Here is a 7,907-nt window from a genome sequence, read left to right on the forward strand (position 1 = left end):
CAGCAACGGGCACAGCATGGCGATGATGATGTCATAAAGGTTGCCTCGACCAATCAGCGACGGGCACAGTCTGCCGCGAATTCTGGAATCATCATTGTCCATATACTACGGGGACATGCATATTCTAGAATACCCGATGCGTTAGAATCGGGCCACAATCAGCGACAGGCACAGCATGGCAACGATGATGTCATAAAGGTTGCCTCGACCAATCAGCGACGGGCACAGTCTGCCGCGAATTCGCCTCGACCAATCAGCGACGGGCACAGTATCGACGTAGATGTCATAATGGTTGCCATGGCGATGATGATGTCATAAAGGTTGCCTCGACCAATCAGCGACGGGCACAGTCTGCCGCGAATTCTGGAATCATCATTGTCCATATACTACGGGGACATGCATATTCTAGAACAGGAATCCCCAACTCCAGTCCTCAAGGCCCACCAACAGGTCATGTTTTCAGGATTTCCTTTGCATTGCACAGGTGATGCAATTATTACCTGGGCAAGACTAAGGAAATCCTGAAAACATGACATGTTGGTGGGCCTTGAGGACTGGAGTTGAGGACCCCTGTTCTAGAATACCAGATGCATTAGAATCGGGCCACAATCTAGTTGTATTATAAGGTGATAAATAGATGAGTGAATCGACATGTTGAATTTCACAAAAATATTCCAATTTGCCACAATAAAAAAAAAATTATGAATTGCTTTGGGCAAAACTGGAGGCTCCTTGGATTCAAGGAGTTAACAAAATAAAATTATACTCACCTCTCCCCAACCATTTGCTTTTCCACCCAATTGTAACAGTTTCGGTCCAGTCCCCAGTATACAGGTATCCAGACTCCATCTTTACAATTCTGGTTCAGTCTTTGGTGACTCCAGTGCTGGGCATGACAACATCAATGATCGGAAAAAGTGATAACTATGGAGAGATGAATATAAATTTTTGTTATTTAGAAAACCCTACATGTATAAAGCTCTGGGGTCTGGAGCAACCTCAGCATAAAGAAATTAATGCAAATCGAATTTCTGTCCCTTATTTAAACGAATCTGCCAAATTCAAATTTCAATAGACGCGGTCATCGTTAGTGTGAAGGGTTGAGGACTCAATTTTGGGTTCTGTACGTTACGTACATTTTTTATATTAACGCAATGACCAATAAAATCCATTTATGGTTGTTGTATCTTTCTTGGGGCGCTAAAGTTGGGATATATTCTGGGGTAGGAGGAACGAGACTTTGATACTTTACTCATGTAAGCTGCCCCTTCATGACTCGTCTGAATGTATCTGTGCGCGCCTTTGTTCTTCCATTTCGATCGCAGTTTCTATGATATACACTTTTTTACATAGTAAATAAAAGTGAATATATTTTCAGCCTTGGTTTATAATGGCGTAGAAGAAGCGGAAAGGAAATAAGTTGCAAGGAAAATCACTAAGAACTTTAATCTGTTTTCAATCTACACAAGGAATATATTGAAGTCTGACATAGAGGACTTGGCAATCTGTAGCCGTTAGTGAGTGGGTCCGCTCGGAGCACCAGCTGCCTATCACGGACTTATAAAGAGAGGGATAGAATCTGAAGGAGATAAAGGAGAAAGTACATTACGGACTACTCTCCCCCCGAAGTTAAGAAAATCCAATTTCCCTCGCAGTCAAGTGTGTGCGGAGATGGCCTGAGAAGTGATGGAATATGGAGTGAGATCTCTGAGCGCAGAAGAGAAAAATAACTACCAGCAGAAGGGAGAATTAGACAGAGTGAAGGCTGAAGGCCCACGGTTCCATGGCTGTACGTTGCATTAAATATATAATATTGTACATTCTGCCGTTATGAATGCTGAACATGAATGTGTTAGACACCAGATTTGCACATTCATCTATTCTAAAACATTATTACAAGTTGCCAGCTGTTTGCGGAACATGGAGTTTGGCAAAAGTTTTGCAATGTTTACCGTTCTCACGCCAGTTTGAAGTGGCTCCTCTATAATCAGGGAGGAGCTGGGGCAGGAAACCATCGAGACTGCAAATGGTGCAGCGTTCTAAAAAATCCTCTAGCATCAGGGGAGCAATCAGAAGAGTCAGAGATCCATAACAATCTATTGAATGCTCCCCACTCCTCGTGTCTCGTCCTGATGCCGATCTGTGCATATTTTTGGACTGTAGCATCTCAGGTTTGCATATCACAAAATAGGACAAACATGTTTCCTATTAAAGGAAATCTATCAGGAGCATAAGGTAGAATAAGACAGGAGCTGAGGGACCGATTCAGTGATGTGTCACTTATTAGTCTGTGTGCTGTACCTTTAATACAGTGTTTTATCAGAAGAAGATTATCACTGCCAGGCTAGCTGCCCCAGTGCCTGATGGTCCAATCATGCACCCAGCACTGATTAGCAGCTTACTATCAATATAGAATGTACATAGAAAGCTGCTAATCAGGGGTGTGCGAGGGGGCAGCTTTCTGAGCACTGTTACATCTAAATAAAAAAAAATCTGATTTTAGCACAAGTGCTGCAACCAGTAAACTAATTGACACATCACTGGAATTAGGGTCTATTTCCCTTCATTAAACTTTTCTCAAATGAGAAAGTAAAAGCTTGCTGACAGGTTCCCTTTAATTAAGAGGTACTTGTATATTCATTCCACCTGAAACATAGGCAAACATGAATTAGACCTGGGCTGTTTTATTGCATTTAGGTTCTACTCTGCATCCCAGATGACTAGTCCAAAGCTGGTCCCCTCTGGGTTCTCCCTGCCCCACTCTCCTAAACTGACAGGTCTCTCCCCATGTTTGCGTTTAGAAACCAGTCAGTCTGTAGAATTTGGTGGAGACAATCTACCAGGAATCGGCCTCAGAGTAGTCATATGAGATGCTTAGCTGCAGATGGCTCTTCGAAGTGGCTTTTTTGGAAACACCACCGCATTGCAGACTTACACGGTTCATTCATGTTGCCTGTGATTTGGTCAGCATATGTACAGGTGCTTCTCACAAACTTAGAATACAGCCAATGAAAACCCAAAAGTCATTATATCATTAAATAAGAATAATTAGCAAAAAACACCTGCAAAGGCTTCCTAAGCATTTAAAAAGTTCCCGTAGTCTGTTTCAGTAGGCTCCACAATCATGGGGAAGACTGCTGGCTTGACAGATGTCCAGAAGGCAGTCATTGACCCACTCCAAAAGGAGGGTAAGACACAAAAGATCATTGCTAAAGAAGCTGGCTGTTCACAGAGTGCTGTATCCAAGCATATTAATGGGAAGCTGAGTGGAAATTAAAGTGTGGTAGAAAAAAGTGCACAAGCAACCGGGATAACTGCAGCCTTGAAAGGATTGTTAAGAAAAGGCCATTCAAAAATTTTGGGGAGATTTACAAGGAGTGGACTGCTGCTGGAGTCATGGCTTCAAGGGCCACCACACACAGACGTATCCAGGACATGGGCTACAAGTGTCACATTCCTTGTGTCAGCCTCTCATGACCAATAGACAACGTCAGAAGCGTCTTACCTGGACCAAGGAGAAAAAGAACTGGACTGTTGCTCAATGGTCCAAGGTGTTGTTTTTTTTTAGATGAAAGTAAATTTTGCATTTCATTTGGAAATCAAGGTCCCAGAGTCTGGAGGAAAAGTGGAGAAGCCACAATCCAAGCTGCTTGAGGTCTAGTGTGACATTTCCACAATCAGTGATGGTTTGGGGAGCCATGTCATCTGCTGGTGTAGGTCCACTGTGTTTTATCAAAATCAAAGTCAGCACAGCTGTCTACCAGGAAATTTTAGAACACTTCGTGCTTTGCTCTGCCGACCAGCTTTTTGGAGATGAAAATTTCACTCTGCAATAGGACTTGGCACCTGTCCACACTGCCAAAAGTACCAATACCTGGTTTACAAGCAACTACTTGATTGGCCAGCAAACTCACCTGACCTTAACCCCAAAGAATCTATGGGGTATTGTCAAGCGGAAGATGAGACACCTGACCCAACAATGCAGACGAGCTGAAGGCTGCTATCAAAGCAACCTGGGCTTCCATAACCTCTCAGCAGTGCCACAGGCTGATCGCCTCCATGCCACGCCACATTGATGCAGTAATTGATGCAAAAGGAGCCCTGACCAAGTATTGAGTGCATTTACTGAACATACATTTCAGTAGACTAACATTTCAGATTTTATAATCATTTTTCAAGCTCTTGTTATAAAGTATTCTAATTTACTGAGATAATGACTTTTGGGTTTTCATTGTCTGTAAGCCATAATCATCAACATTAACAGAAATAAACATTTGAAATAGATCACTCTGTAATGAATCTATATAATATACGAGTTTCACTTTTTGTATTGAAGAACAGAAATAAACTGACTTTTTGATTATAGTCTAATTTTTTTAAAAGCACTTTTATGTCTGTTCCTTTTTAAATTTTCCTGGTGGGGTAGTCAATAACATTAATTTTCATAATATAAGTTAGGAACAGGGAGAAAATAGTTAATAGCTCCAATTAGTGTTTTTTTTCGGCAAGTGCATCTTATATACACAGCTCTGCAACATCCACGTTAGGCATACAAACATTCATGCAATGCACAAATATACTTATGCATGCACAGTAGATATACACACACAGTAAATGCGCACACACATATAGATACACAGCACGGCTGCACACACAGCTCTGCTGCATGAACACTCAGCTCTGTTGTATACACACAGCTCTGCTACATACACACACACTCAGTAGATGCACACACACACCACACAGCTTTGCTGCATACATACACATACTCATACAGTTCTACAGATTGGTCCCACCCCTGACCAGCTTTAAATATCACATGATGCACAATGAGATGACTCCTAATTACCTAATTCGCAGTATGAAAATGACAAAAAAAAACCTTCTTCATTCTCATTTGGTCCGGCCTCATGAATATCTTCATTTATGTACAAGACTGACAAACCAGCAAAAAAGTGCACTCATCTCTCTATATGGAGTAAAAAAGCACAAACATTTCAGAAATGGAAACCTATCATTTTCAGTGGAACTACAAGCAACACAATCCCTTGGATTGCATAATTGAAGATACACTCAAATATCACTGCGCAATAAAAAAAAAAAAAGTACAAATATTATTTTCGGGGAACAAATGATAATAATGAATTTGATATGAAGAAATATATTTGCAATAGTGTTCTCTGGTAACTGAATACCCATCATTAATAATTGATTGGATTTCTTAATGCATTTGCTAAATGGTCGAGTTTGACTGAATCAAATCAATTATATGACTACGCTTGTATGACATGGCTTAAATCATCCAAAGGGGATTGCTGTTTTTGGAGAAGTAGCGATGACTGCGCCAGAGACCGTTTCGGTGGCACTAGACCTCATATATATTTCTCTGCACTCCTCTCATTGCGAATTGCAGGTTTACATTTACAAACAGAAATACTTGGCCTCTATGGTCCGGACAAAGGGTGTAGGGATTTTTTAAGGCCTCAACAAGGGGATGTCCTCATTGAAAATTTGAAAATGATGTGGCCTCATCAATGGCAAGGCATGGCCCAGCAATGAGGGTAGCCCAGTAATATGGTTGTCTGAGTGCCCCTTGAAATGGATAGTGTTCCGTTAGTGCCTTCGGTGCTCACCATTTGCTGGTCGGTGTCTTCATTTACATATATATGGGCAGATTTACAGTACTGTCAAAAAGAAAGACAACCCTTGTTTTTCATAGCAACTAATTGCAACTTTTGTTTTTCATTGATTGCTATGGGCATCAAAGCCAGCTTTCTTTCATGAAAGAAAAAGCAAATGTTCCAGCTTCATGTGAATAAAATATAAATCTTTAATCCAAAAATTAAAAAACTTATATGCTCCTTGGACCTCACCATGACCCCGTGAGGATAATTCCCGAAAAGGAACTTCCAAATCCCGATTTCATATCACTACTCCCCCCTCCGTGCAATAAAATGTGACACCTCCCGATTGACTTTAATGAGCACCTTGATGATTCTCTCCACTGAACGCACATGCTTCCATGTCAAGCGCGCAATAATATCTGACCAAACCACTACCAAACCAAGGTGGGAGAACCAGAGCCAAAGGCAACCATTAGTGATGAGAGAGTGTACTCGTTGCTCGGGTGGCCTCAGAGTATTTGTTAGTATTTGGAGATTTAGTTTTCCTTGCCACAGCTGAATGATTTACAGCTACTAGCCAGCCTAAGTACATGTGTGGGTTGCCTGGGTGCTAGGGAATCCCCACATGTAATCAAGCTGTCTAGTAGCTGTAAATCATTCAGCTGCAGCGATGAAAACTAAATCGCTGAGCAGTCATAAATACTTGGAGACCACCAGAGTGTGCTCGGGAAAACCCATGCAACGAGTACACTCGCTCATCACTAGCAATCATACTTGATATTGCGTATCAGCTCTCTCGAAGTCCTCGTACTAAAGTTATTCCCACCCACGTGCAGTATCAGTATACCAGGTGTTCAGTCTAACATGATGTGAAGAAATAACTCCAGTATTACCCCCTCCAGGGCATACCCCTGATATCGATCCATCGTATCGATACTACCTCTTTGGAGAGCCCCAAATGTTGTCTTGCCAGTCTCGTGTAGGCCTGAAGTGAACCTCAATAAAAATAAGAATGTCCTAACACCCATATTGGCAAGCAAGTTCCTGAAATACATAAACAGACAGAACATGGAGTGGTAGAAATGTGGGGGTATAGATGTAGAAGCCACACAAGACCCCAAGTATCCCCACTTACGTGGGCCGTCTAACATACGAACGATAGGTAGCCGACTCCCACCAAACAATCTTGTGCACTGCCTGTACTCCTAAACCCCATTGAGCTGCTAACGTTGCTGCCCCAATCCAAAAAGAGTGGGACCCAAAATCATCACAATTCAAACCACACAGTATCATATTCCTTCTCACGATGCATGATTCCCCCACTATCTCTCCACATACACAGTGTGAAGCCCCCACAGTGGCCCCCACACTAGCATCCCAATTGCTTCTATATCCTGTTACATCCCTGCTCCTCTGACACTGGTCTCTGTTACCCACCCCCAAGTCCAGAGAATGTTACATGATCTGAAGGTTCTTTAGTCTCTGCCCAGATAGAATGATAGAGCAGGGATCTGGCAGCGCCAACATTATATTCAGCTGTATCTGTGTCTTGACAACATAAATACAGTTGAAGTCAGAGTGTACCCCTGACATCCCCGGATAGTTCTCCAATTTCGGGACTTTCTTGCTAGTGAAGGAGATGCTCACCTGGTTCAGCTGTGAAATCCACAACGAGTAAAATAATAATATGAAAAGAAGGAATAAGTGGATCCTCTGCATTGCTAACAAAAATCCAGAGGAAGAATCCAGGAGGCAGAATTGGTAGAAGTCAGACGAGCTTGAAACGCGTTGGTATTAAACCGTATCTCCACCAATCTTGTCTCCTGGAATCTTCCTTTGGTTTTTTATTTTTATTGCAAAACATGCACCATGTCTGTTCATTGTTCTCGGCACCATTATTTGTATGAAAATAAGAATAGCGAACAAAAAAAATCGTATTAAAAATAAACATAAATTAGTCGCGATGCCCCAGGCACAGGCCTGATTTTGTAAACATACCCCAGATTTCTGTTCAGTTCAATGCCCTACTTCTGATATTCATGTCATGTCTCTGGTCTGTTACTATTATTTGTTTAGCAGACAAAGCAACGTACTGTTTATACAACAAGAGTAAAACCGGTCTAACAAGCTCTTAGCTCTGAAGCTAAAATTATTGGACGCCTTCCAAAATGAAGCATTTTCTGTTTAATAATAACTACCGAAATCCAAAATCTCATTGTATTCCCGAATCCTCAGGTGTAGAAAATATGTGCAAGATCTCTTATAGGCCCAGCTGTTTGCGTT

General features: G+C 41.8%; 1 long non-coding RNA gene across 1 annotated transcript in view; it reads right to left on the reverse strand.

Annotated features, from left to right (window-relative positions):
* LOC138673937 (uncharacterized) overlaps window positions 1–7,420 on the reverse strand; it is a 51,807-nt gene extending 44,387 nt beyond the window's left edge. Inside the window, exons 1-2 of the long non-coding RNA XR_011320380.1 lie at window positions 7,272–7,420; window positions 771–924 (exon numbers count right to left, since the gene is read on the reverse strand). This is a non-coding gene — a long non-coding RNA (uncharacterized lncRNA). The remainder of the gene's footprint in view (window positions 1–770; window positions 925–7,271) is intronic.
* Between the last annotated feature and the right edge of the window lie 487 nt (window positions 7,421–7,907).

The sequence above is a fragment of the Ranitomeya imitator genome, chromosome 4, assembly GCF_032444005.1.
Source record: "Ranitomeya imitator isolate aRanImi1 chromosome 4, aRanImi1.pri, whole genome shotgun sequence".
Lineage (NCBI taxonomy): Eukaryota > Metazoa > Chordata > Amphibia > Anura > Dendrobatidae > Ranitomeya > Ranitomeya imitator.